Raw genomic sequence first — 11558 nt, forward strand, 5'->3', positions numbered from 1 at the left:
CCTATATAACACATAATTTATGTTACATATAATGTGAGAACATATTCTAAACATATAGTAATATATTATAAAACACATAAATATTACACGATATATAATAGTGCAGTGACTATATAATGCAGCGTAAGGTATCCCGGGACAACCAGAGTTTCTGGAGTTCGTCAAGCAAATGTAATGACCCTAACGTTTTCGAAGCAGCTTTTTATCTTGACTTCGAGTGTACGTAAATTCAGAATCAAAGGAAAAATAATGTCTTCATTTGGATTCGGAGGCGTGCGGTCTGCCTCAGACGCGTCATTCGCTCACAGGGCATGCATTCTCAACTTGCAGGCAAATGTGGGGAATGACTCTTTCGGTTAGGAACCAATTTGTCCTTCACAAATGCATCTCCACAGGTTCTGTTAATTTGTTCATTAGGCCTCCATATGGGGCGCTCTGTGCTGAGAGGCAAACAGAAACAACTTGGAACGAATCTGTTTTGTAAATCGGGCGTGTGCATGCAAAGGAGAACCCACGATTCTGTGGCCTGATTTCCCTTAACTGATAAAATCCAGAGTTCGTTTGGGAAGTGTCTCTGCAGCCGCCAGCAGAGATGGACGTTTCAGGGCTCTCTGTTTTGAATTGTCCGAGACAGGGACATAGTACATTGAACCATGTGAAATCAGTGTGTTGGCACGTCCAAAACGAACGCTTACTGGCACTTTCCTAGCCTTCAGCCGGTACAGCTATTCAAGACAATCAGTCAATGGATTTAAGGGAATATGAGAAAGTCCGTGGATATTACTCAGACCAGAAGTGGGGACTTGGGCTTTTTAGTGGCGCTATTTAGAAGCAGATACCTTTTGAGGTCGGGTAGGGAATATTTGTCCTCAGAGGTTTTAAGCAATAAATTGAGCATTATTCAAATAGATGTAAACGAGGGCGTGAGAGAGGAGACGTGAAAGAAAATGTGGCGCGGCAAGGCAGAAAGTGATTAGTACAAGAGCAGATTCATCAAATTACTGAATTAGCAATCACCTCTCACACAATTTTTATTCTGTTTCTAAGTTGTCTGCTCACCCTTCCTTATCCTTTTTTACTTTTCATTCCACTGCAGCTGTCAACATGTTTAGTCTCTAATTCTTGTTTGATTTGTACCAACCACACCAGTTCTGAGCCCTGCTGTTTTCACTGGCTTACTCCCAATCCCTTCTTTGACCCTATGTCGGGCAGACCGTTTCCGTCTTTCACGCCTGAAGCTCAAACCCGCTTCTAAAATCTTCCCTGCTCCAAACATCACATTTCTCAATCTGTTAGATGTCTCTGAACAATGATTTTCTTAACTCATAATTTATAACATAAATATTATCTTTTATTGTATATCAATTTCTCATGCCTCTTACTTCTCCGGTTACGAGATGATAAAGTCTTTGACGTTTGGGTCCATGCTACACCATTATAATCCCCAGGCACACATCAGATCTTAATGATTACTTAAAAATAACTTACCGATGACCAACTCTTCCTAGCACACACTTATAGAATATGTATTATCCTCAAGGATAGACTATAGGACGACATAAAACCAGCCTCAATAACTTTAAAAGATTAAAATATTTTTTTAACAAAGTGTTCTCTGATCATAACACCATGGAATGAGAAGTCGATAACAAAGAAATTTGGGAAAGTCACACCAATGCGGATATTAAACAACACCAACACGTTCTTAAATAACCGATGCATCAAATAAGAAATCACAAGAGAAATTTTTAAATACTTTGAGATTAATGAAATGAGGACACAAAAGGCCAAAAATTATAGGATGGAACCAAAGCAGTGTGTAAGGAGAAATGTATCGACGAATGACTACATTAGGAAAACATATTGATCTCAAATCGATAACCTAACCTTTTACCCTGAGACCCTGGGCCAATGCAAGCAAACTAAATGCGAAGCAATCAGAATGAAGGAAATAACAAAGATTAAGAATAGAAATTAACGAAATAGAGAATGGATAAATAGAGAAAAGCAGTAAGACCAAAAGTTAATTACTTTAGAAGAGCAACAAAATTGATAGACTTTTAGCTGGACTGAACAGGAAAAAAAGGAAGCCTCAGTAGTAAAATCAGGAATCAGAGGGGGAACTTACTTCCAATCTTACAGAAATCCAACATATTAGAAGGGAATTGTATGAAAAACTGGATGCCAATAAATCAGATAACTTCGATGAAATGGACAAGCTTCTAGAAAGACATAAACGACTGACACTGACTCAAGAGGAAATAGAACATCTGAATAGACATAGCAAAGAAATTGAATTAGTAATCAAAGAATTTACCACAAAGGAAACCCTAACTCAGTTGGCTTTACTAATAAATTCTACCAAATATTTAAGAGAATACCATTTGTTTTCAAATTCTCCCAAAAAATAGAAGAGGAGGAAATACTCAGCAGCTGATTCTACAAGGTTGTTATTCCTCTAATCGCAAAACACAGACAAAGACGTGATAAGAAAATCAGACCACAGACCAGTGTATCTTCTAAGCATAGACACAAAAATCCTCAACAAAATGGTAGCAGAAGAGCCCCCGGGAACCTATAAATGGGTTCTAGACCTTGACCTAAAGGCATTTGTCCCAGCATTGCAAGACTGGATTAGCATCCTGTAAGTCAATTAATGAAGTATTACCAGAATAGAAGATAAAAATAAAACCTCATCAACTATCTCAATGGACACAGGAAAAAGAAAAAGAATTTTGATGAACCCAGTTCAACACCCTCCGCGATACAGCAGTTAACTAAATCGGAATGGAAGCAGACTTCCTGGGGCTGGTAAACGTCGCCTACGAAACTCAAAGCTAGTGCCGCCCTTAATGGCCAGAGACTGGCTGCTTTCCCCGGGAGACAAGAAACCAGACAGATGACACTCCTACCACTCCTGTTCTACAGGAAACTGGAACGTGTAGCCAGGGAAGACTGGGAACAAACAGAAATAAAAGCAAGAAGTGCTGAAAAGCAAGGAGACTGTCCTCTCAGGCTGATGTCTCACAAAACCACATGAACACCCTGTGGATGCTCGGGCTTCCAACCCACGGCTGATCCAAAGGAAATATCACAAGCACTCTTGGGAATTACATATTCTGTGTTCGGTCTTCAGATACCAAAAACAACAACAACAAAAAGGTTCTAAACACTTGGTCATGCTCTCTGCTTACTCTTGGATCTTGGAGACATGACATGTGATTCTTGGGGCAACAGGAATGATCTACACGATTTTGGAGGAATGGATCACTAACACTGATGGCTAGTACTTATCGAGGGCTTGATGTGTATCAGGAAGATTATGTTAAGTACCTTCAGTATTATGTCCATCTAATTGTGAGAACTCTGAGGTTTAGATACAATCATTATCCCTATTCTTATAAATGAGGAAAGTGAAGAACAGAGAAGGTGGGTACCTTGTCTGTGATCACACAGCTAGAGTGGGTGGCTGAGCCTGGAGTGGAAACCAAGTGGGTGACCCCATACTCGTGCTGTTAGCCGTGAAGTCAAACTGATAGTGACTCACTACCTGTTCCCCGTCAATTCTGTCGTTAGCACGCGCGACCCGCTAAGGGAGTGCGTAGGGGTGCGCACCTGGCGGCTGGCTATCGGTGTCCATGGATTATAGTTCAGTCCATCCTTTTTCACTCTGTCCTTACACTCAGATTGATTTACAGTTGGCCTGGCCAAGTCTTCTAGAACAAGTGCAGGTCAGAGGGAAAGAAAGGAGAGGGTGTCCCCTGGCCCAGAGTCTGACCTTTCCGAACTTTGCGTCCCTGCTCAGGGAAGGGAACCTGAGTACCTCTGGGTCTACCTGCCCCAAACAACCATCTGGGATGAGAGCATTCAAAGTCCTCTCTTATCACAACGAAGTGTCCCGAACTGGGTCACATGTTCTTGAGCGGTCCGCACTGACCAGCACGTGTTGTTGTACAATCCCCTGTGTTAACGCCAGCGAAGAGCTCTGAAATGAGTAAACTCTGCCGTCTGAGGCTGATCTCTGATGATTTGGTCCTACCGGGAATCTCACAGGCATTTCCTAGCAGACAAATGTACTGTTAACTCAACAGAGAATAGAAAGTTACAGCTTTCGTTTGCTGCAAAACAATAAAAGCACTGTTTCCATGTTTCCATAAGCAGCTTTATGATTAGTACAGTACGTAGGGTCAGGGACAGTAAATCAAGTCATGTTATAATTCTTTTTACACAACAAAAAAGTTATATTCCTTTTTTTTTTTTGATGTTTAATTATTTTTGAGAGAGGGAGAGAGAGAGACAGAGCATGAGCGGGGGAGGGGCAGCGAGAGAGGGAGACACAGAATCCGAAGCAGGCTCCAGGCTCTGAGCCATCAGCACAGAGCCCGATGCAGGGCTCGAACTCACAAACTGTGAGATCATGACATGAGCCCAAGTCAGGTGCTCAACCGACTGAGCCACCCAGGTGCCCCCGTTTTCTAGTTTCTTTTTTTTATTTTTTAAAATGTTTTTATTTATTTTTCAGAGAGAGAGAGAGCACGAGCAGGGGAGAGGCAGAGAGAGAGGGAGACACAGAATCCGAAGCAGGCTCCAGGCTCTGAGCTGTCGGCACAGAGCCCGACACGGGGCTCGAACCCGCGAACCATGAGATCATGACCTGAGCCAGACGCTCAAAGGACTGAGCCACCCAGGCGCCCCTGAAAAGGAGTGTATTTTAATTCCTACCCTACCCTGCGAATAACATCACAGAATGGATATGGAGACACCCAGCTGGAGACAGAGGGTAGACCCCACAGGCAGCCATGACAAACAGGGAAAGTGTTTATAGGCCCAAGTGCAGCATTTAGGATGGAATAATGAGGGTGGAATTCACAGAGCCATTGTGTGAAAGTAACAAATTCATTTATAGCCCAGACATTTTCTGAGTCTCCGCTAGGAACGGGGCTGAGTTAGATGGGGACACAAGGCCGCACGTGGTGTGAACCCAGGAGGGCTGTAGCAGCAGAGTATCGTAAGCGATCGTTACTCCTGTTCAGGACACAGAGGACGGGGGCCTCGGACGGGGGATGGGCACGTGGTGCAGACCACTCCCCGGGCACCGCCGTTCCCTCGCCATCTATGTGACCACCAGCTTGGCCACGTCAGCTCCCATACTCAACCCTGGGCGTCAGCCGATGGCCTGGGATCTGAAAATTCATCAGCGTTTGTGGGGGGCTCTGGGAGAGGCCCCAGAAGGACTGCAGGGCTGGGGGAGAAGGGTAGCCCGGAGGGGTGGCAGCCGGCTGATGGACGTGGGCAGGGACGCTCGGAGCTGATGTCCCCCACACGGCTGCGGTGAGACGGGAAGAACAGAGTGTGGGGGCACCCAGGGTGTCCCATCCGTCCTGCAGTTCCGGGGCTCTTACATTTCTGCAGAACATGGTTCCTGCAAAGCAGGCTTCACTGTGAGGGCATCTGAACACCTGACGGCCAACAAAGCCAAGGCACAGGCCAGGATTAATAGGATAGGGACAAGTCTACTGCAAATCCAAGACCTCTCAGGGTAAAACATGCGACACCTCGCAGAACATCAAAACATAACAGCAGAAGTAACCTCACGGTCTTCGTTCCGCGACAATGGCCGTGTTCCCGGCTAAGAACCAAAACTCACCTCCACACGTGCAAGTTAGCAGGAATTACTGTTAGCTAGCCCATCTAAACCGTGAAATAAAACTTTGCTCTAAAACGTGGGTTCATCTGCCCGAAAGTGATACTTACGTGTGATAGCTGGAAAAAATTCAAGGAAAATACACACCTGCACACACACAAGCTTATTCCTCACAGAAATTATTCAAGCATTTGTTAAACTCCTATCATGGGACACGCATCATAAAAATATTAATCCCCATGGTGTTTATATTTACTAGAGGAGAAAATAAAATAAGTAAAGTTTACAGTATGGGAAAGTAATAAGAAAAATAAAATCTGAGAGAGATATTTTCAATTTTAAATAGTATGACCAGGGGAGACTTCACTGAGAAAGTTGCATTTTAGTGAAGGGGAAGCAGTGAAGGAGAGACGCAAATATCCAGTAAAAAGAGGTTTTCAGGTGCAGGGGACAGTGAGTGCAAAGGCCCTGAGGCAGAGAGGCACCTGGCAGGTTGGGGGAACAAATCAGTGAGCGGGGGAAGCAGTCTGTGAGTTGAGTCTCTGGGCCCCTAATCACACGACTGAAACTAGAGGTCCAGTGTGTTTCAGAACCCCAATTTTCCCAGATTTTTAGGAAGGTAAGTAGGAAAGGTCATTTTCTAACTAGGGAACCTACTTCATAATAAGTCGGGAAGGTAATACACGGCACGTTCGAGTTATGACACAACCCCTGGGGGCCTGTGCAACGCCCCATAATTACGTGGACAGAACTGCATGAAAAAACGGACATGCTCACTGAGTGGGGAAAAGACTAGAAAAAGCTTTGTTTCCGTTCAGGTTGCATTTTGCTGCCGTGCAAGTGTTGAGTGTTCATCCAATGCTGGGTATCTGACTTTTGAGCGATGCAGAGCCAGGGAATCGGGGTGGTGCTGTCTTCCAGGTGTGGCCTGCATAAGACGAGGTGCAGGGAGGGTGTTGGGTGCAGGGTCCAGGGGCGGGTGGGCGGGCAGGTGCTCCGGCCACTCTGTGCAGGTGCTCAGTACAGTGCCCTGCTTCCTTGTGCCACTGAGGCAGCCATGAGGACTTGACTGTGTGTGTGACTCCTCCAGTGTCCATTCCTTAGATGTTTGTTTGTTTTTATTTTTTTCTTTACGTTTTTATTTTATTTTTGAGAGACACAGCATAAGTGGGAGAGGGAAACACAGCAGAGAGAGAGGGAGACACAGAATCCAAGGCAGGCTCCAGGGTCCGAGCCGTCAGCACAGAGCCCGACGCGGGGCTCGAACCCACGAACCGAGAGATCATGACCTGAGCCAAAGTCGGATGCCCGACCGACGGAGCGCCCCAGGCGCCCCATCCTTAGACATTTTAAAGTCATGCATTTAATTAGCTCTTTCCCCAAAGGTCCTTTGTTCCATGTAGGGTCCCCTCAGAGCAGACGTAGAAACTATGCAAGAGAAGCATGTTTTACCCTATCTCCTGAAAATCCCTTTTGTTGTTGACATCACACCGTGGCATGTCGGTATCGTAGTATCTGTGGACTGTTAAATTAATACCTATTTTGAGCACCGATAACAGGTGTTTCCACAGCTATCTCATCCCAGCAGCTAATTACAAAGCAATGCTCGAAGCTATCAGAGTGATTCAGTGCTCAGCAAAGCTGTCACTGCCCATTTCGGGCGGGCGCATTGGTTCCTGTCTTCAGTGTCCTCCCTAGAAATCCAACGGCTGGGGTCCCATTCTGTTCCATTTTTCTTTCCTTTTCCTGGATGCAGAGTTGATCATTCCGACATTGGTCCTGAAATTCAGCATGGGTGGGCAGGTCCGGTGGCCGGCTGGACAGAGCGCGCTCCCGGTAAACTTCTAAGGTCCGTGCTCGGCCACGCGGGGGTGGGAAGAGGGTGTTTTCCACCGTCCTGGGAGGCGGCCTGTCCTTGACGATCTCCGTAGCACCATTTGTGTGTTTATTTGTGTGTCCGGGGTTAAGAAGCAGAAACTCTCTCCTGAGACTTTTGCTAAAAACACTCTCTAGCATTTGGTGATCCCTCATTTTACATTTTTGCATTTTAAGAATGAAATAATGTCATCTATTGTGCATCTCTCAGCTGGAATATTTTATATCCTTTTAAGGCCCTGTGTGTGGTTATTACGCACATCTAAGCAGCTGAAATACAAACCACCGAGGCCTTTGCAATAGTGCAAAGCACCGACGTTGTATGAAGGCGTGTGTGGTGTTTCAAGGGGTAAAGAAAGTATGACACACAGGTCGTACCCTCTAGGATCTGTTCCTGAGAAGTAAGGCAAAGATAAATGAAAGAGCAAAACGTAGTGTAATGTCGGGTGTCCCGTGAATGGTGCCGACAAGGAGGCTTCTGGAACCAAGGCCTCTGCGTGTGAGGTCAGGTCCAGAAATACCCGGGAGCTTCCGGAGGCAGGGGCGGGTGAACCGAGCCCACGCAGAGCATCTGGGGAGCCGTATGACCTTCCGCAAATGTTTATTACGTGGCACGGTAATGCAACACGTGGTGATGGGCGAGGACACAGCAGCAACTCTGAGCCTGTATAACGGAGAGAACGGAACAGGAGGTTGGTTAAGCAGGTGACAGACATGGATATGGAGGAAATCAGTCCCCCGAGCAGGCGGAGAGCAGCTCCCACACCTAGGTGAGGGCCGAGTCCCTGCAGACGCCCCCCCATCTCCCACCCGGGCCTCCCCTTTCTGGAAGCCGGCTGTCTCGGGAGCCCACGGGGCCGGGGCTCCAGTGAACGTGGTGGGGAGCAGGTGGTCTGACGGCTGACAGAAGGGCTGACGGCTGCTGAGCCACCTGAGCTGTGCTGGGCACGGTGTTTTCCGCAAACCGCGAGTGACGATTTCGCTCCGTGCCCTGGGACGTAAATTTTAAAGATCAGGTAACAAAGCATAGAGATATTAAGTACCGTCAATATGGTCGCAAAGCTACTAACTGGGAAGGACGGAATTGTGAATTTTACCTGATTCCGAGCCCTGGATTTTTCCACCACGGGTACGAGACGCCCAGAAGAGCAGCTCCAGCCCACTCCGGTGACTCCTGGCAACCCGCTCTTTGCTGGCTTGGGATATCTGGCAGACCGTGGTACCTGCTGGAATACAGGGGGCGTTTTGTAAAGAACTTTGGACTTAAATACGAACCGAACTGGCTGTTCCAGTGGCTCCTAAGCCATCTGTCCACAGCTGTAATGCAGACACATTGCGGGGAACCGTGAAGGGCTGCGCACATTTGAAACTTCTGATGGAATATTCCATAAAGGGGGGAATCAATGGGGAAGTCAGGGTTTGTAAAAAGGACTTATCGCACGGTCGGCGTGCAGTGATCTTACGGCCACCTTTGTGAAACGGTCTTGCCAAACTTGGCTGCGATTAAAAAAAGCAGTGGCAATCAGCTTTCATAGATCCGTTCCTCCTTTCGGGTGTCTTGGTAAGGTCTTTGTTACCTTTGAAGCGGTGCCTAGTTGATCGTTGCAGGCTACACGGGTGTGTTTACGCTACATTTCACTCTCTCTGTGCTCTGACGATGTATCCACAGTCCGCACTGAAGGATTTCATTACTCAGAGCACATCTGGAAACAGCAGACATTTGAGTAATTCCGTGTTGCATCCGTGTATCAAGTACAAGAAATATTTTAAGCTTGTGACTTCCTGTCCTATCCGGGACCCCTGTGTCGATCCCCAGCCTGGGTTCGGAGCCCCGGAGCCCTGCCTGGGAAGCGAGACCGGAGGAGGGAGGTTTCACTCAACTCCCCCAGGCTTAGTGATGACAGGAAGGGATGGCTGCTCGTGCCTACAGGTGCACTCTGTACATAGCATGGATGTTATAGATGAACATATAATATGCACATATATATGCATATATAATATACAGATATTATATATGAATGCCCAGTGTGCACACATATGGACACACATAGAGACAGAGATCATAGTTCATCCCTAAAGCTGGTGTTGATCCAGGCTGTGTAGTCGGGGGCTCTACGCTGGAGCACTTGACTGATACAGGCAGAGAAAGGCTGGAAGTGAAAGAGACGGGAAGGATCCTGGGTACCGGAAGACAGCTGCTCCCGCCCCGGTTTCCCCGATGGGCCAGCGCTCACCTGCCCTTCCACACATCCTTCAAGGTCTTTACACGCGCGGGCTTTGTGGCCCCCTATATCAGGAGGTGTTTTGTACACTTCTCAGCTGCTGTTTAGAACCAACAATTAGCATTTCAGACGCAGGGGCTAGATATTAACCAGATGGAAGTTAATTGTACGTACTACGCACAACATTAAATTTATGGACTTTTTAAGCTTCTTAAAAATGTTCCCGTTAGAAATAAGACCGTGACACAAACCAGCTCATCAAAAGTATACACTTTCACTAGCTTATTTATCCCTGTTCCTCATCTTTACACAGGGACAAACTATCATAGGCTTACTAGCTGGAGAATGAAGTTTATTTATAAGATAACAGAACGCTGTCTGGTTAGCGAAGAGCTTCCAAGTTCAAACAAGGTGGAAACGTCTTCAAAACATTTTAAGATGTCTGACCAGAATCCCCGGTTACACTGACTTTTTCCTACTAATTATTTTACGGAACAGATAAAATTGTAGAAAAACAACTCCATTTAATACGGGTATTTAAGATGATCAAATGTCAGGGAATGTGCCACGTTCAGCCAGTGAAACATTCGACACGTTAAGGTATGCATCTCTATAAAGTGATTACATGGTAACAGTCTAGATGACACAGGATCTCCAGTCATCAAACACGCTTTAAATTCTTTCCATGGGAATCAGAACTTTTAGATATACTTTTGTCAAGGACACATGCATTTTTCCTGGAGCTTGGAGACCTCTAGAATCCGATCTTAGCTTTGTAAGCAATGACCAACATAAATCTAGGGATGGCCCTTAAACACCTGTGGTGTAATATTGTCAAGAGTAAAATGAAAAGTTATTGAACTTTTCAGTTGCCTTTTTTCTTTTTTTAACCCAATACCCTCTCCTTCTTTAGGGAACGGCACCTCTCTCCTCTAGGGAGATGTGTTCTGCCTCTGCTTAGACCACATAATTTAAATGGGGACCACCAGCATCGGGGAGTCCACCCTAACCTAGCGTGAGGGGACACATCTGACCCAGGTTCCATTTCAGATGATTTATTTTATTTTATTAAATATTTATTTAATATAATTTATTGTCAGGTTGGCTAACGTGCCATGTATACAGTGTGCTCTTGGCTTCAGGAGTAAATTCCCATGATTCATCGCTTACATACAACACTCAGTTCTCATCCCAACAAGTGCCCTCCTCAGTGCCCATCACCCACTTTCCCCCTCCCCCACCCTCCATCAACCCTCAATTTGTTCTCAGTATTTAAGAGTCTCTTATGGTTTGCCTCCTTCTCTGTTTGAAACTATTTTTCCCCTTCCCTTCCCCCATAATCCTCTTTTAAGTTTCTCAAATTCCACATATGAGTGAAAACATAGGATATCTATCTTTCTTTGCTTGACTTATTTCGCTCAGCATAAATACCTTCCAGTTCCATCCACATTGTTGCAAATGGCAGGATTTCATTGTTTCTCATTGCCGAGTAGTATTCCATTGTATATGTAAAGCACATCTTCTTTATCCATTCGTCCGTGGGTGGACATTTAGGCTCTTTCCATAATTTGGCTACTGTTGAAAGTGCTGCTATAAACATCGGGGTACAAGTGCCCCTATGCATCAGCACTCCTGTATCCTTTGGGTACATTCCTAATAGTGCTTTATTTTAAGCTGGATCTGAAAAAGAGACTCATGCTCATAAGGTCTTAAGATTGGGTCAAGATTGGGTGAAGATTGAGCTCCATCTCATCAAAAGGTTGGGTGAGAGGAAGAAGCTCACCACAGAGAGAAGCAGAAACAGGGCAGAATCCCAG

This window comes from Felis catus, chromosome B4 (assembly GCF_018350175.1).
Source record: "Felis catus isolate Fca126 chromosome B4, F.catus_Fca126_mat1.0, whole genome shotgun sequence".
NCBI lineage: Eukaryota > Metazoa > Chordata > Mammalia > Carnivora > Felidae > Felis > Felis catus.